Raw genomic sequence first — 19,216 nt, 5'->3', positions numbered from 1 at the left:
AGGTCTTGTTCTGGATCTGGACATCAGCTCCTCCTTCTTCTCTCTGTGGAGACATTACTTTATTACTAAAATCATTTGTTGATTGTTGGAAAAAAAAATATTAAGACTTGTCCGATAATGTCTAGAAGCTCAGATGGTTACAGGAAAGAGTTAAAGTGTTGGTACTTTTCTGTTTGAAATTCAGCATTCAGTCTGTGATGAAAATGTTCCTTTATTTTAACTCTCCTGCTTTAATAAACAAGAATTAGGTGCTTTTCTTGTCTGACTGTCTTATTGAACATTTAGTGATCTGACTGAAGTTTGTTTATTAAAGAGGAACAACGGCCATTTTTAAAACATTAATATTATTTTGGAGGCTAAATAACTAAATAAACTATATAACTATATAAAAATACTGCAACTTGCTCATGCATGCACATATTGAGAGAACGCCCTGGTAAACCACGAGGTGGCAGCGTCATCACGGTAAACAGTGACTTCCTGTCAGTGGTGATATGAATGGAGTATAGAATTTCAGCAACATTTGCAATATAAATAAACATGCTGTCAGTTTCTGAATTTATTTTATGTGTTAACAATAAACACTTATAAAACAGGGAAACTGTGTCAGACCTCTCTGACTTCTTTAGTTTTCCAGTAGTTATAGTTTATGGAAGTGTTGTCCACTGGAACGGAGAGATCCATGACAGAAAACAGCACACCAGTAAGGTATCTTGGACTATTCCCATCTGTGCTATACGTGGTCAAACAAAGTCTAGTAAATGATATGGAATTAATTATAGCTAACGTTATTTTACTAACTAGCTACCATTATGGTAGCTTTAATGGACAACACTTGCATTAACTACAACTACTGAAAGATGAAAGAAGCCAGAGAGGTCTGTCACAGTTTCCCTGTTTTATAAGTGTTTATTGTTAACATATAAAATAAATGAAGAAAGTGACAGCATGTTTATTTATATTGCAAATGTTGTTGGAATTCTATACTCCATTCATATCACCACTGAGGTGACTGAACTGAGGTTAGAAGTGGTCTAAATACTGAGGTAGACCAGCAGTCTAAGACAGACATCATGTAACACTGGTGTCCTTGGTGTTCCTCTTTTTAATGTCAATGTGTTTTCTGCCACTTTCTACTGTCAACTATCAAATGAAGGCATGAATTCAAATATTCTAAAAAAACAGAAGTGGTACAAATCGACATTTGACCATTTCATGCACTTTGTTTTGTCAGCAGATAGTTTTACACCAGAGATGTTTGTTCTTGACCTTCAGAAACAATACGTGGTGCAGAGAATCTAAGCTCAAAGGTCCACATAATAATGATCCAAAGCTTTCAACTGAAAGCTCTGGATCATTAGTAAGTGGACCTTTGAGCAGATTTTTCCTTCACCATATTCTACATATGTAGTGAAAGAACAAACTCAAACCATCAACACATAGAATCAAGGTGAGCAAATATTTTCTACTGATGCTTTTTCACCACATGTTGCACAATTATGATGTGCATTGATTCAAGATGACACCCAGTAGGTCATAACAGCTGATTTTAGGAGAAGTCAAACCAACAAAATATTTTGAGGACAAATATGAGAAAATGAATTACACATTTGAAGCTCATTCTTCCAGATTTTGAATAATTGCAGATCTTTAGACCATTTCACAGTTGTAAAAGTAAACATTCCAGATGTGTCCCCGTTTATTTCCTGTTGCAGTGGATCTGAATAAAAACATGATTTAAATTGATAAATTGTGAAATGGAGGTTTTCAGGTGTTTTGTTACAGAAATACAATCAGTAGTTTGTGGCTATAAAACCAAGACTAAGATCCATCTTAGTTTGAAACAGTATCTGCACTAATAGTTCTGCGTCAGGAATATAAATCTGTTAGCAGAACATTTAGTCTTCATCCTCAATGCATCATCATCCATCAGGTCAGCTTACAGTAAAAACAGTCTCTTACTTTGTGCCTGAGGGTCCAGGTTCATTACTGAAGTTCAGAGGAGTCCACATGGACCAGTCACTTTTCATAGACAGACAGCTGGGTACTGGAGACTCTGCTCTCTGTCTGTACTGAGCTCTGCAAACACCAAGATGATTTTATTCATATCACATGAATCCTTGATAAACTCTCTGATGACAAAGACATTTCAGTAGCTCTAAACACACAAACTACTGCTACTGTCAATAATGTGGTTTAAAGTTTGTATTAGTCCTCTTAGATTACAGCTGTTCTGGGTGACTGACAGCTGTCACAGATACGAAGAGGAAGAATGCACAAATGAATTCTTTCTGTCATGAAAAGTTTGTTAAACTTCAGTTAGTAGATACATTTTAGTAGAAATTTAATATACAAACACACAATCAACAGAATCATGGCATTGGCATGGCATCATTTTGTTTTTATATCATTCTGTATCTTCCCAGTGGTGTTCCTTATGTATTCAAATCTGAAAACTACGGACGTATGTTGGTTTTTTTTGGGGGTTTTTTTATATTATTTTTATTGACAAATTTTAAACATTTTAAACATACATCAAACAAAAATCAAAACCCGCAACCAAACCCGAAAGTTCATGCACTCGCACACTCACACACTCACACACACACTTTTATACCCGGGAAGGAGTAATATAAATCCCTAAGAGAGAATTATCTAAATCGCATGTCATGGACAAAACATACATATCATTACATACAGTATCATCCATGTGATAGTTAAATGCAGGCCATCCATAGTGGAAGTATTCAACAGCAGAACAGAGAAAAGGAAAACAAAACAATCAATATATAAATAGAAATATTGTCAAACTGAGTCCAAATATTGCAAAAAGGGGCCCCAAGATTCTTCCCATTTATGTTGACATTTTAAATTATTGGCTCGCAATTTCTCCATGTGTATAACTGAGACCAATTCATGCAACCAGTTTCTGAAGCACGGTGGAGTTGGTGTCTTCCAGTCTTTGCGAATAAGTTTTTTTGCTAATACCATGCCCATCAATAGAGCTGTTTGGATATGTAAAGGGAGAGTTGAGGAGTCCACTGAAGATCCAAAAAGAGCCAAATCTCTGTCAGGAGAGAGAGTCCTTTCGATAAACCCCAGAAAAAAAGAAGAAGATTCTTGACCAAAACTGATAAATTAATGGACAGTCCCAAAATAAATGCAGCAATGTACCATCATTTGATTTACATTTATCACAAATTGGAGACACAGGGGTAAAATTTATGTAACATGACTTTAGAATAATGAAAACGATGAATCACTTTGAACTGAATTAACCTATGCCTGCTATTTATTGAACAACTATGAATACGGGAGAGTGCAGTCTTCCATAGTTTATCAGGCAACACGTCATTAATTTCCCTTTCCCAAGCCTTCTTAATACAGTTAACAGATTCAGAATCTTTGGAGAAATAATTCACAAATTTGGAGATAAGCGTCTTACTCTCTGGTGAAAGAGAAAGCAATTCTAGAAAAGCGTTTCTCTCGCAAGTAGATTCAAAATTTTGAATATTTTCCCTCACAAAGTGCCTAAGTTGCATATAACGGAAAAAATTGGAATGTGGTAAATTATACTTTGAGCTTAATTGACCGAAAGATGCAAACTTGTTGTCTAAATAAAAGTCCTTTATGCACTTCAGCCCTTTTACACACCATGCAGCAAATGTATTGTCCAGTGATGCTGGGGTAAAGGCATGGTTGTGGCAAAATGGTGTATATATCGAAATACTAGGGACTTTGTAGATATGTTTAATTTGACTAAGAATTTTCAGTGAATTTCTGACAACAAAACTATGACTTACTGATTTAATAGCAGATACAAGATTAGTGTAGAGTAAGGAGGATAATGAGGAATATGGTTTTATTAAAGATATAAGCTCCAGTTTTAGCCAGAGGGGGGCAGAATTTAGTGATTCGTGGTCTGGAAAACCCCATTGCCAGTATGCCAGTGCCCTAGCATTGGCTGCCCAGTAGTAGTCTTTAAATACTGGAAGACCCAGACCACCATCCAAAGTGGGCCTGAACAGATGTTTTTTAGACAGTCTGTGTTTTTTATAACCCCAGATAAAATCTAAAATAATTGTCTCTAGCTTCTTAAAAAAATCAGCCGAGATCCTTATCGGCAAATTTTGAAAGAGATATAAAAATCTTGGTAGAGATACCATCTTAATGGCATTTACTCTGCCAATCATAGATAGGGGCAGAGTCCTCCAGTATTCTATGCTGCGTTTCAATTTATCAATACCTTCTAACAGATTTAATTTGAGCAAAAGTTTAGGATTTTTTTGAGATTTTAAGTCCTAAATATGTGATATAGTTCTGAACAATCTTAAAAGGGCAATCTTGTAAAATTGTATTTTCACCAGTAAACAGCAGTTCACTTTTACCCCAGTTTATTGTGTAACCAGAAATTTTACTGAATGTTTTAATATATTGTAAAAGGTAAGGAACACCCACTTCAGGGTCCATTAAGGTAACAAGTAAATCATCGGCATAAAGTCTAACAAGACATTCTGCTGTACCAGCTGGAATACCCTTTATATGTGGGTGATTTCTTATCCCAATTGCCAAAGGTTCTAATGCTATATTAAATAACAAAGGGGACAAGCAATCTCCCTGTCTCACACCCCGATGTAAACTAAATGGCACTGAAGTGGTATTATTTGTTAAGACAGAGGATTTAGGAGGGCAATAAATCATTTCAATCCAGTCCACAAAAGTTTTCCCAAATCCAAACCTCTTCAAAGTTTCAAATAAGTAAGGCCATTCGATAGAGTCAAAAGCTTTATGGGCGTCCAATGTCAGGACGGCTGCTTGAGTGTTCTTACCTAAGTCAGAATACAATATGTTTAACACGCGACGCACATTGAAAAAGGAAAGCCTGCCTGGGATAAAGCCCACTCGATCTGGGTGGATAATTGTTGCTATATGTTTATTTAATCTGGTGGCCAATACTTTTGTTAAAATTTTATGATCAAGATTGAGCAAAGAAATGGGCCGGTAATTAGCAGGATCCATGGGATCTTTTCCCTTTTTCAATAACAGACATATATTTGCCTCATAGAGGGACCGTGGAAGCGCTTTTCTTGCAATTGAATCATTTATCATTCTAAGTAAGAAAGGTGTTACTATCTCATGAAATGCTTGGTAAAACTCAGCACCAAACCCATCCGGTCCAGGGCATTCACTGGTGGGGAATGCCTTAATTGCTTCCACTAACTCAGCAACAGAAAACATTTCATCCAAAGAGCGCTGATTGCTCTCATTTAGATGTGGCAGAGTTAAAGGACTAAAGAACTGGGAATAATCTGTCTCTGTTGCTGTGGACGTAGAGGTATAGAGATCGGAGTAGAATTCTTTAAAACAATTGTTAATATCTTGTTGGTCAGTGAGTACTTCACCGGTTTTGGACTGTATTTTATGAATAGCAGTCTTTGCCTGCTCTCCTTTAAGTTGTCTTGACAGTAATTTTTGTGGTTTATCACTCAATTCAAAATGTTTTTGTCTCGTCTTCAGTAGTAGATTACTTATTTCCCCTCCAAGGACAGAGTTATATTCTGATTTTAATTTCAGGATCTTGTTATAGTCAGACTGTAAAAGAGATGTTTTATATATTTGTTCTATATGAGTAATTTCTTGTTTGATTTCTTTCAGTCTCTTACATCTTTCCTTTTACCTTGAGGTCTCAAAAGAAATAATAAATCCTCTCATTGTAACTTTAAGTGCTTCCCAGAGAGTAGTCTGAAACTTCTCCGTCATCATTGATCTCTAAAAAGTCTCTGAGTTTATTGGCCATGTATTCTTTAAATCCTGGTGATGACAGTAGTAGAGGGTTAAATCTCCAATTATATTTTGGTTTGGAAAGGGAAGACTGTAGCTGCAGCGTAACAGGACTGTGATCAGAAATCAATATATTGTGATAAAGTGTGTTGCTAATATTGGGGATTGAACCAGCCTCCACTATTAAATAGTCAATTCTAGTATATGACTGGTGCACCGGTGAGTAAAATGAATATTCTTTTTTGTCAGGGTGTTGTATTCTCCAAATATCCACCATATTTCTTGATTTTATCAGATTGTTTAGTGTTTGAACAGAGTTAATAGTTGGAGGAAAAGCAGAGAAAATATTCTAAATATAGCGTACACTCAAACGGATATTTTTTTTTAGGCCTTCAACGACCAGCAGAACCTCTGCTTGCTCAATCTCAGGGTTTTGAGGGTCCAGAAGGAAAAGCCATTCAGCGAGAACAAGAGCAGCAAGAATTCATCAAAGAAAAAGAGAAGGAAATTTTGAAGCTGCAGGAGGATGCAAAGAACTTCATCACTATGGAGAACTTGGATCAGCGCATAGAAGAAGCTCTTTTATGTGGCTAAAATACATTTTGCTGCTGCTCCCGTCCACAGCCGCTTTACCTTGCCGTTAGACAGCCCTTTACCTCGCCGCCAGACAGCCCTTTCTGATGGGGAACTGAAGCTGTTGTGTCGCTTTCTTCAAAGCCAGCAGACTCCATTCACAAAAGCAGTAATTTTACCTCCCAGAACACGGGAGTATACATACAACCCCACTTCAAAGAAGCTGTCATAACAGCTGATTTTAGGAAATGTCAAACCAACAAAGTATTTTGAGGATAAATATGAGAAAATTAATTACACATTTGAAGCACATTCTTTCCGATTTTGAATATTTGTAAATCTTTACAGCGACTTCAAAGTTCGGGCAAAAATATGAATATTTTCTTTTTTTTAAACAGAGTTTATTGATACATTTTGTTAATACAACTCTTACAATCCATTGCACAAACATGTTTGGACTGGTATATATCCCACCCACCCCCCACCCCCACCCATGACAATACCCAGAGAGGCCCTCTATTTTTTTAAAAAAAAGATATAAAAAAAGAAAAGAAAGTGTACAAAAATGAATATAAATAAATAGATACAAAAATAAAAAAATAAAAAAATAAACATAAATCATGATAAATTGATAGAGGTCTAGGACATTACGCCCTATCTATAGGGCACTTTTCCTTTGAAATATTCCTGGTCAAATATCCATATACATATATATACATACATATACATACATACACACATATATATACCTACACACACATACATCAAACTTTAATCAGCCACAAAGTTATCTGAGTCAAAGGAGTCAACGCGACTAAGAAAAGGTTGCCAAATCAATGAAAACTTGTCGGCTGACCCATTAATAGTATACCTAATTTTCTCCAACTTAATAAAATATAACATGTCTCTAAGCCATTGTGCAAATGTCGGAGGGTTGCAATCCTTCCATCTAATCAAAATTTGTCATCTGGCCACCAGCGTAGCAAAAGATAAAAGATTTAGTTTATTGTTGTTTAATGTAAAATTTTGTGGTACCATCCCAAACAAAGCAAGACAGCCTGATGGTTCTAAGAATATGTCGGTAGTTTTGGAAAGCATATTGAAAATGAATTGCCAAAAATTAGATAATTTAGGACAATCCCAAAACATGTGAATTAGAGTGGCCTGGTTCTGTTTGCAGTGGTCACATATGGGGTCTATATCAGATTTGAATTGGGATAGTTTAACTTTGGTCCAATGCAGTCGGTGGAAAATTTTAAACTGCATGACAGTATGTCTCATACATATGGAAGATGAGTATATTCCCCTCATCATCTTTGACCAGATAGTATCTGAAATGTCAATACCCAGATCCCCCTCCTACTGATTTTTAAGGGAGTTAAGACTTGTCATATTTTCTCTCATTAATAATGAATATATGTCACCTATCTTTCCCTTTCTGGGTGAGGTGATGTCATTGATTGAGTCTAGGAGCATGTCTAGTGGCTGTGAAGGGAATTGAATGATATTTGAAGACATGAAGCTGCAAATTTGTAGGTATCTGAAAAAGTGTAACCTGGGAATATTGAATTTCTGAACAATCTGCTCAAAAGAGGCAAATAAGCCATTTATGAACATGTCTTTAAATAAACAAATCCCATTTCTCTGCCAAACCACTGAATAAGGCATCCGTCAAAGGTGGCAGGAATGTATGGTTATTTACAATGGGAGCCAGTATTGAAAATTTACAGATCTCGAAGGATTGTCTGAATTGTTTCCAAATTTTTAAAGAATGAATAACAACTGGGTTAGAAGTATATTTAGTAATAGGCTCTGAGTATGGCAGGCTAGAGCATAATAAGGCGAGTAATGAGGTGTTCTTACAAGAGTCTCTCTCTAGTATTAGCCAGTCAGGCTCAGCTGTTACTTCAGTTCCTTCCATCCAATAGGAAATAAATTTGATATTTGCTGCCCAATAGTAGAACTGAAAGTTTGGCAGACTAAGCCCTCCCTGCTGCCGAGGTCTCTGTAGTATAGCTTTGCGTATACGTAGATTCTTCTTACTCCAAATAAAAGAAGAACGCTTTCTATCCAGGGAAATGAAAAATGTTTTAGTTAAGAAGACTGGTGTAGTCTGAAACAGATAAAGAAGTTTGGGCAATAAGTTCATCTTTATAGCGTTAATTCTACCTGCCAGAGATAAAGGTAGCAGATCCCAAAGATTAATATCCTCCTTAAGAGAGGACAGGAAAGGAGGGAAATTTGCTGAGAAGAGGTATTTAAAATTGTATGTGACCCACACACCAAGATACAGTATTTCATTTTGTCCATGCACACTTTAAACGTCACTGTACGAATAAACGGGGAGTCTCTTGCTGCCAAATTTATGGGCATCAATTCACTTTTTTTTGTATTTACTTTATAGCCAGAAACTTTGCCAAATTCAATTAAGAGATTAAGAGCTACAGGAAGAGAGGAGGGTGGGTCAGACAGATAGAGTAGCATATCGTCTGCGTATAGCGAGACGTTATGTTCCAACCCTGCCCTTGTAATACCTTTAATATCCTTATTGCTATGCAAAGCTATAGCCAACGGCTCAATCGTAATCACAAAAAGAAAGGGGGACAGAGGACACCCCTGTCTCGTCCCTAGTGTTAGTTGAAAAGGAGGTGATATATTATGATTAGTACACACTGCTGCCATTGGTGAACTATATAGAGTTTTAATCCACAACAAAAAATTTGGTCCAAATCCAAATCTCTCAAGAGTACAAAATAAATAGTCCCACTCCACCCGATCAAAAGCCTTTTCGGCATCTAGAGATATCACCACTTCCGGTTCATCGGGTGGAGAGGGACCATAAATTATATCGTATAAGCGCCTGATGTTGAAAGAGGACAGTCAATTTTTTACAATTTCTTTTCAGAATAAGTGATATGGTAGCATGTCGTAATGTTTCAGGCAGTGAGCCAGCTGACAGGGATTCGTTATATACAGAGTTTAAAACTGGAGCTAATTGATTTGAAAATTTCTTAAAGAATTCCGATGGATACCCGTCTGGGCCAGGGGATTTTCCACATTGCATACTCCTGATGGCCATCTCAATTTCTCCACTTGAAAATGGAGACTCTAGCTCGGCAGCTGTCACAGGGTCTATATGAGGGATCTCAACACTTTGAAGAAATGATTTAAATAAGTAATCATCTCTCAACGATTCAGATGTATACAAGTTATGATAAAACCTCATAAAGTGTGAGTTAATGGCAGAGTGATCTATACAGACCATTCCAGACTCATCCCGGATCTCAGGAATTGCCTGCCTTGCTGCTTTTTGGCGAAGTTGGTGTGCAAGGATCCTCCCTGTTTTATCACCATGCTCGTAGTATGTATGATGAGATCTAATCAGGAGGTTCTCAGCTTTTTGTGTGGTTAATAGATCAAATTCTTTTTGGAGGAGTAAATGTTCTTTAATGCCATCGGCTGATGGGGATGTTGCCAATTGTGAGTCAAGATTACCAATCTTAGTCATCAATTCATTAGCACGAAAATTTCTGGTTTTCCGTAGATGTGCGTTACAAGAAATAATTTGGCCCCTCAAATATGCCTTAAGTGCTTCCCATTCTGTTGATGATGACATTATTGGTGTTTGATTAATTTCAAGAAAAAAATCAATCTGTGATGAGATAAAATCTGAAAATGTTTTATCTGAAAGTAAAAGTGGGTTGAGTCATCATGGTCTGTAAGTGTTTTTTGAGGTTGGTAGATTAAGCTTCAGTTTAAGGGGAGCATGATCAGAGATTACAATCGCATGGTAGTCACATTCCTGCACCAGAGGAAGAAGATTCTTATCCATTAAGATATGATCAATGCGTGAAAATGTTTTGTGGACAGCTGAAAAGAAGGAATACTTGCGAGCAGTAGGATTGAGAGCACGCCAAACATCAACCATCCCATAGGTATCAAGAAACAGCTGAATTGAAAGAGCAGCTTTAGAAGTTGGTGTAGTTTTGGCAGCGCTACGGTCTAGACTAGGGGATATCACGCAGTTCATGTCTCCACCTATCAATAAATGATGTTCGTTTAAATCAGGTAATCGGGAGAAGAAATAAGTGAAGAAAGCAGCGTCGTCCCAATTAGGGGCATAGACACTAGCTAAGATAACTGGGGTGTTATATAATTTGCCTGTAACAATGACATATCGGCCCATTGGGTCTGCACAAATCTGGGAAGAAATAAAAGGTACATGCTTTCTAATAAGGACTGCTGCTCCTCTTGACTTACACTGAGATTTTGAATGATAAACTTCACCAACCCAACTAGTGTGCAAGCGTGAATGATCAGCTATATTCAGATGAGTTTCCTGAAGGAAAGCAATATCCACTTTTAACTGATGCAAATGTGTCAAGACTCTCTTGCGTTTCACATGATGGTTCATCCCCTTAACATGCCAGCTCACAAATGCGATTGGGCACGTAGCCATCATTCCTGAAGTCACATTCTGTGCCATGGCCAGAGATAATGAGTATATCTAGTGACAAATAATAATTTGCATGTTATGCCCCTATCGTTACACAAGTAAAAAAATAAATAAATAATATAACATATGATGTAAGCCAAATGAAAAAATAAACCCAAGTACAGAAAACCCTTTAAGTCCCTCATTTCCCTTCCCTTCTCACCCATCCTAGCTGGGTTGAACCTTCTTCCCAAAGTAACAATATCCACACTATGTGCTTGTATTGGGGAAACTACTAAACTAGAAGCTAAACTCAACAAAACATGAAAACTTCTGGGCGTAGATATGAATATAAAATAAAATAACCCTCAATAAGGTTTCAACTAACTCACTTTAACCTTCCATTATTTATTTATATGTGAACTCACATCAAGAGTTTACATACTGCAAATGTATAAAGATAACATAACAATTGTATAAAGAAAATAATTTAGGCCTACATACGGACCTTGACATTAACCTGATATTGGCTTGACACTATACTCAGAGTAGATAGGAAAACAGGCTGGTAATAAAAAAAAAAAGACCTCACATCAGGAAGTTAGACATATCTGATATCTGCAATTGCTATCTAAATATTGCACACTACTGTATAATATAACAAATGAAAAATCAACAGTGTACATTAACAGGCTTATAAGCTACTGACATTAGCTTGACATCAGCACATCACTTACCCAGACAGGCTGGTTTGAGATTATGTCAAGTCAGTTTGGACAACCTACAGTCAGAAATAATATCCTCCTTCCATGAGAGCCAGTCATTAACGGGGATCAGCCGCTTGTTTTGTAATGTTTTTCGTGATGTATTTCTGGGCTTCATCGGGCGACGTAAACATCTTCTCCACTCCGTTGTAGGTAATACAAAGTCGCGCCGGGTGAAGTATGCCAAAGCGAAGTCCCTCGATCCCCCGCAGCTGCTGTGTGATGCCGTTGTATGCTGCTCGTGCACGGGCGACTCTTGCTGTGTAGTCCGGGTAGACGGAGATGGTTAGGTCATTCACCGTCACTCGCCTCCGTTCCCTGGCAAGGTGCAGGATGTTGGAGCAGTCCTGGAAGTAATGAATGCGGGCCACTATGGCTCTAGCGGGGGCCCCTGGTTTCAGTGGTGGCTGTGAGGTCCGATGCGCTCTGTCCAGTAGAGTTTTATCCAGCTGAAACGCTTCTTTCAGCAGCGCGGAGACTGCAGTTGTGCTGTAGCTGCCCTGGCCTTCTGGTACCCCTACTATCCATACATTGTTGCGTCGGGATCTTCCTTCCAAATCCTCACATTTGTCCTCTAGGGCAGCCACCTGGGTTGAAAGTTGTTGCACTGTGTGCTGTAAAACGGCGACGTCATCTGAACATCCAGAAAGTCCCCTTTCCATCTCCTCCATGGTGTTTCCAATATGTGCCACCTCGGCTTTTATAGCAACTTTAAAGTTACACAGTTCTGTTTTGGCAGATTATATCTCTAATTTAATAGCAGACATTTCACTTTCAAGCGCAGACCGAACCTCGTCCTTGAAAATAGCCGTAAAATCCGCTCGCAGCGATGACAGCAGTTCGTTCTTAAAGGCCATGATTTCAGCTGGGCTTACCGCTGCTGGAGCTGGCTCACCTGAGTCACTCGAGGCCCCGGAGGGAGACGGTGCGGTAGTCTTAACAGGCCTGGTCGTTGCAGTGTTAGTATTACGGCCTTTGTTGCTTCTTAGAGCCATGGTTTCTTTTTCCATTTGTTTAGTGAGCAAGTTGGGTGAAAGACTGTGGGTGTTTTTGTCTGTATTACGCCAGAATAATGCTTAGATGACAAAAGGTTTTGGAGAGCTCTGCAACACGCTGCCTACTTCATCGCCTGCTCACTAGCGCCCCCTTTCTTGAAGTGTAAATTGTGAAATGGAGGTTTTCAGGTGTTTTGTTACAGAAATACCATCAGTAGTTTGTGGCTATAAAACCCAGACTAAGATCCATCTTAGTTTGAAACAGTATCTGCACTAATAGGTCTGCATCAGGAATATAAATCTGTTAGCAGAACATTTAGTCTTCATCCTCAATGCATCATCATCCATCAGGTCAGCTTACAGTAGAAACAGTCTCTTACTTTGTTTCTGAGGGTCCAGGTTCATCACTGAAGTTCAGAGGAGTCCACATGGACCAGTCACTCTTCATAGACAGACAGCTGGGTACTGGAGACTCTGCTCTCTGTCTGTACTGAACTCTGCAAACACCAAGATGATTTTATTCATAGCACATGAATCCTTGATAAACTCTCTGATGACAAAGACATTTCAGTAGCTCTAAACACACAAACTACTGCTACTGTCAATAATGTGGTTTAAAGTTTGTATTAGTCCTCTTAGATTACAGCTGTTCTGGGTGACTGACAGCTGTCACAGATACGAAGAGGAAGAATGTAAAAAGTAAGGCCCCCCTCTAGTGTTTTTTGGCATTTCTATAATATTTCATATTTATTTGAGTCATTTCCTGACTAAGTTGATTAGCCACACTCTTTGCCAATGTTTTTTGACAAATAACTTAAAGGGACTGTTTGTAACTTTTTAAGCGTATAAATGTACCGGGTCGGGACACATGCGCGCTCGCGTGTGGCCGGAGCCTCTCCCCCTCTGCCTGCTTGTCTTCACTCAGAGCGGGTGCGCTTTCTCGCTGTTTCGCTCCACCTCTAGACGTGAATGCGCGCACACTCCACACTGCAGAAGAGTTAGTTTAGCTCTGAGAATATCTAGTGAATGTACAGTGGACATTTGTGCAGAAATAACTGCTGCAGCTCCTCCAGACCAACAGAGGTTTCCCGTGTCTTGTGAAGTGAAGGGGCTCTGCAGCGAGTTACTTTATCGTCTCGTTTCCGACCAGGTGCCGGTGTCTCCCTGCTCACTCCGGCTGTGGGCGGAGAGAGCAGGAAGACAGGAAGAGCCTGCGCTGAGGCAGGAAAAGCCAACACTAGGATCAGCAGTGATTCATTAGCAGACCTTTGTCTGGTCAGCTAACATTACTGCCTAGCAGCTGAAATATAGAGTGATATTGTGGTTTTAGCTGATGTGTGTCGCCCCAATGTTTTGAGCGATGCTCGTTCATGTCTATTTAGAGCGAGCAAGCTCGAGCTCGACGCTGACTTTCATTGATTTCACGGCCACAGGTGTCGCTGTTAACAAGCATTTCTGAAAGTTACAAATAGTCCCTTTAATTTTGTGCTAAAAATTAAACTAACTGAGGGTTTTTATTTTAGTTTTTAGTTTCCTCCAACTTAGTTTAGTGTGTTTATTTTCGTAATGGCATTTGTGAGTGCTGAGAACGGCTGCAGTCAACGTAGTGGATTACACAAAATCCCACCGGCAGAATTAACACAACACACTGACTGTCTCTCTCACTCGCTCTCTTCTTTACCGTCTCCTCCTGGAGATAAATTAACGGAAAACAGCCGATGCTGTTTTGGAGGTTTGCCAACCTCTAACAGGTCCGAATGACGGGGAGCACAACTTTCGGTCCAACAGAAAACAAGAGAAAAAGTCCTGTTAGAGAAATAAACAAATCTCAGTGCAGCCCTGTGCGGTGTCGGTGCTGGAGCTGAGGAGAGAGCGGCCGGTACTGGTGGACGGTGAACCTCCAAAACGTCCCGAAACTGCATTTCAAACAGTCAACCTCTCCAACATGTCTATATGTCCTCCGGTGCGCTGTGGGCAGCTCCTCGGAGCAGCGGCAGCCAGGCGGTCGCCTCGCCAGGAGGAGACGGTGAAGAAGAGAGCGGGTGAGAGAGAGTCGGTGTGTTGAGATAATTCTGGTTTCATTTGTGGTCTAATAAACAGTAAATTCATCTAAACTGGTTTGAAAAACGATACAACTTGGTTGCCATGGTGATGAATTATGTCTGACTATTAACCACACCCCCATTCTCTGTTTGAGAAAGAGCGGCCTAATTCCAATCCACCCCTCCACCCTCTCCCTACCTACTTCCACTCCGTTTGTGCGTTCGCGTGGAGGCTCCGCATATTAAGCGCCATTCCAAACCAATTCACGGGGAGTGGAAGTGGGTTATAAAACCCTCCAATAGCGAGCCTGCATCGATGTTGACTTAACCAGCTGCCCTCACTGACAATGTGCAACGCTGTTTAGTGATCCAATGTCAGTTCCGTGTGACTACCGGCACAAACATTTATTTGTAAACTAATAAAACTGATAGTCATTTAACTTATTTTACTTTATTGTCATACAGACGTCAACAACATAAAGTAAATAGATTGTATTTAAGATGAAATATACCCTTGTCTAGACTAGAAAACGGAAGACATGTTCATTAGATTGTAAATTGTTGTGTGTATATATATATATATTTTATTCTATAGCCCCATAATTTATTATATCTCCAACTGTGCAATACTGACTTAACAGTGCAATAATTTAGTGTAATAATTCAGCTGTGCAATAATCTGGTTTACTCCGGTATTAACACTGCATGTATTTATACAGAACAGTTAAACATTTATATTATTTGCATAGATCCTATTTTTCAGCATTATTATTTGCACTGTTGTTATATATATTTCTTATTTATATTTTCTCATGATTCCTCTGTTTTATATATTTATATTTATATTCTAGAACGGGAGCAAAACCTAACCCCTAACCCCCCTCCCCCCCCCCCTCCCCTCAATAAAGTATTTCTGATTCTGATATTTATTTCCTTGCAGGAGAGAGGGAAGTTCATCCCAAAGTGGCTGCTGTATTGATCCCCTCCACCTTAAAGAAGGAGCTTCATTGAGCTGTGAGTGTGACTAAAAACAGAGTTCACTCCACCACAGAGTGGGAGGGTGGAGGGGTCAGATCGGAACTGGGCCGCTGAGCGTGAACCAAAAATAGGAAGTGAAACTGGCTGGAGGGGGGTTGGGCTTTGATTCTCTTTGTGTCGAGAAAAGTTTGTTCAACTTCAGTTAGCAAATACATTTTAATAGAAATTTTAAAATAGAAACACAAAATCAACAGAAAACATGGTATTGGTAGAGGAAAGTGAAAATGAGTCCTATAAATGAGTTAGTAGCAGCTCTCTTACTTTGACTCTGAGGGTCCAGGTTCATTACTGAAGTGTAGAGGGTCATTTTTAGACTGATTACTCTTCATAGACAGACAGCCAGAGACTAGAGACTCTGCTCTGTCCTCCTCTTCCTCCACACAATCACTCATCATCTGATCTGAAGTCAGCCTGAGAGGTCAAACAGCAACACTGACTGTGAACATTTAACGGAAACAAGTTTGTGCAAGAGTCACAGGCAAGACTGAGAGAACAGGAAGTAACACACAACCTCTCTCTCTATCACACACACACACACACACACACACACACACACGCACACACACACACACACACACACACACACACACACACAGTATACAGTATAATAAAACCACCCAGAACTCCACCTGGTCACTTTTCTTTAAATCTCTGCTTGTTTTCTTGGGTTACAGCAGGTTTAATGAGGATTATTCAGCCAATCACAACGTTGTGTTCACAGATGAATCAAACTGTTGAGTTCATTCTAACATTTCTCTCCTCTACAGTCCACAGGGAGGAAACTAACTCAGAGACTTTAACAGTAAAATAATACAATGTTGGATTAACACTCACCCTGCTTCAGTCTACAGTTTTCATCCTTCTGCTCTGTCGACTCAAAATGAGCTGACTGAACACTTTCACTCTTTCACGGTTCCCTCCCTGTTCTCATAACCTGGATCACATGGATCAGTGTGGCTCCTTCCCTCTCCATTTACAGGAAATCAGCTGAGTTCATCTGTGACTGTGTGTGTGTTCACAGCCATGTAACATGATGTGTTCATAAGAATCTCTCTTGGCTTAAACAGGCTGAATTAACCCTCTGAGACCCACAATAGACCCATTTTAGTCTTTTTTAGGGGGGGGTACAGGGGGTCATTAGGGGGAGATAGCAGGTCAGCAGTAGATGTCACATAGAAGTGGTGTACATCATCTGAAAGCTGGAACCTGAAGATTAATTTGAGATGCAGCTCAGCACTGTGTCAAGTTGTTCTAGTCATAAATCAGAAATAAACATGAATTAATTAATTAAAATAAATATTGAAAGTGTGTAAGGGATTAGAACATTATGATAGAAGTATATGATGCTCATCCCCATGCTCTATTATGTCTCATTGGGTTGATACCATTTGTTACACAGATTTAGTGCTAAATTTAATAATTTTTTTACCACTGGAGAATTGATCAAAATGATCAATAATCCCTCCAGAATACCACATTAACACACCAAGACCTTGAGGAACCCCAGAAAAAAAGCCATGCTGGGATTTGGAATCAACAACTTTTGACATTTGGAGATTTCTGCAAGATTTGTATTTTCGGTGATTGGATGGCGAGCACTTGTGTTGTATAAACTGCTCAGAAACCCCCTTATTGTCAATCTAGCTAGGAAAGCCATCCATCCTCTGAATTAGGCTTGCACGACAACATTAAAAGTTACAAGGAATTGTGGGGCGGCATTATCTCCTTTCCTTTGTTAAAGGATGGTTCAGTGTATCCTCTGCTAAAGAAGATAATAAAGGAAGCATTGAAGCTCCTTTCCTTAACATTTAGAGGATTCCAACAGCTCTCATCACGGCTGCTACTGAGATACTTCCGGGTCATTTCACTCCGTTAGGAACCTTCCTAAAAGGAAATCTTTTCGACCACAGCCCTGGATTAGAATTAGGCCGATAAATTGTCGGGCAGCGAGTCCCTCGAGAGTATATGCAAGTTTTTGCAGATCTCAACTCAGATATCGCAATTTGCAGGCTCCCTTCTAGACACAACCTTTTGCAACCTTTGACTTTGGGCTTGTTTTCCTGAAAAGTCCCTTACTAATATTGGGGGGAGCATTTTTTTGGGCTTGTTTCTAAAGTGTAGTTACTTATTTGGGCTCCTGTCTCTCTCCTTTATACCGCTCTAGTTGGTCCACACACAGATAGCTGACAGTCACTGACAGTCACTGACCGCCACCGCCACTCAGAGTTTTGTTGTTGTGAGACAAATCTTGATGGGGTTGATGGAGTTTAGCTAACAATGCCAGGTACTAAGTGGGCGAAATATGTCAAAAAGTGGGAAACAAAGAATGGGAAAAAGAGAGCGGAGTCAAAGATTGGATTCACCCTCAAGTGGGGGACGATTCGAAGGCAGTTTGACGTTTTTGTAAGTGTGATATAATAGCACATCATGCTGATCTGGTTCAACATGCTCGCACTGAAAAACATAAAAGAAAACGCAGCTCCGTTCTCTTCAGCGAGGCTTCGATTCACGGTCTTTGCAAAAATGAAACGAAATGCAAAAATGTAATTAAATGTATACAACTTCTTTTAGAAAGTCAACTGAACTAAAGTAACTAAAGCTAAAAATTAAATACAAAAATGAAATAAAATGTTCAACCTCTTTAAGTTTATAACAAGTTTTCTTAGATTAGTTTCCATCTTTTCTAGGTGACAGCTGTCACATGACCCAGCTCATGAGCCATGACAAGAGAGGTGTACACGTTTATTATTAAATGTAAAATAACCCAAAAACCACAGTGAGGTGATGAGGTGTGTGAATCAGTGTGATCAGTGTGTCAGCAGATGGATGAGTGGTCGTGTGGTGAATGAAGGGTGTAAAACCTGATCTAGGAACACAGCCGAAGCCAACCAAACAAGAACATGGTGGTGTAGGAATGGAGAGATCTCAGCTCTATCTTTAAATCATGTTAATACATCTATTTAATATATAACTTAAGTATTTTTTTCTGTTTTGTTTTCTTTTACAGATTTATACAAATAAAATTCTTCTGAATATCTGGATGAAAAATTATTCTGTCTGTTACACAGTAAAAAATAATTTCAGCCTTTTTCCTGAGTTGCAACTTTGCAGCTCTTCTTCATCATCCAAACACAGATGGTAGCCAGAAATTACACATCTTATTGCTCAACTAGTACAATGTGAAGCACCATTTTAAAATGTATTAAATTATCATATGAGTTACATTTCTTTACATCGATGTTTCTCCCAATATCATACAAAAGGTGTGAACATTTTGCTTGTGTTTTACAAAAAGAAGAGCAAGGACGTGCCGTTTCCAGCAACCTGGATTTAGAAATACAATCACAACTTGGTAAAGTGATTAAATGTGTTTTTATTTTGCAGCAGATGTTCAGAAGAGTCTTTGTGGAGTCTTTAAAACAGCTCTAAGCGTTGCTGATGAAGGACTTTATCAGAAAATAGTCTGCTTAGCTCTGTGACTGGAGTTTAAAGGTCAGACATGAGAGGGACAAACTGTAGCTACTGGGACTGTAACGTATACTAGAATATACTCCTGCACTTATTAGAACATGTGAACATGCAGTTTTC

The 19,216-nt window shown here is 39.0% G+C and overlaps 2 long non-coding RNA genes across 2 annotated transcripts in view; one reads left to right on the top strand and one right to left on the bottom strand.

Annotated features, from left to right (window-relative positions):
- Positions 1-23: 23 nt before the first annotated feature.
- LOC119480409 lies at positions 24-15,942 on the bottom strand. Its single transcript, XR_005204921.1, has 3 exons — positions 15,890-15,942; positions 1,963-2,079; positions 24-43 (listed from the first exon to the last, which is right to left on the bottom strand). It is a non-coding gene; the product is annotated as an uncharacterized LOC119480409 (long non-coding RNA).
- Positions 15,943-16,166: 224 nt separating this feature from the next.
- LOC119480408 overlaps positions 16,167-19,216 on the top strand; it is a 19,929-nt gene continuing 16,879 nt past the window's right edge. Inside the window, exon 1 of the long non-coding RNA XR_005204920.1 lies at positions 16,167-16,223. This is a non-coding gene — a long non-coding RNA (uncharacterized LOC119480408). The remainder of the gene's footprint in view (positions 16,224-19,216) is intronic.

Source organism: Sebastes umbrosus, chromosome 21 (genome assembly GCF_015220745.1).
Source record: "Sebastes umbrosus isolate fSebUmb1 chromosome 21, fSebUmb1.pri, whole genome shotgun sequence".
NCBI classification, from domain to species: domain Eukaryota; kingdom Metazoa; phylum Chordata; class Actinopteri; order Perciformes; family Sebastidae; genus Sebastes; species Sebastes umbrosus.
Note: the sequence above shows the minus strand (reverse complement) of the source record. Positions and strands in the feature narration are given on the sequence as shown.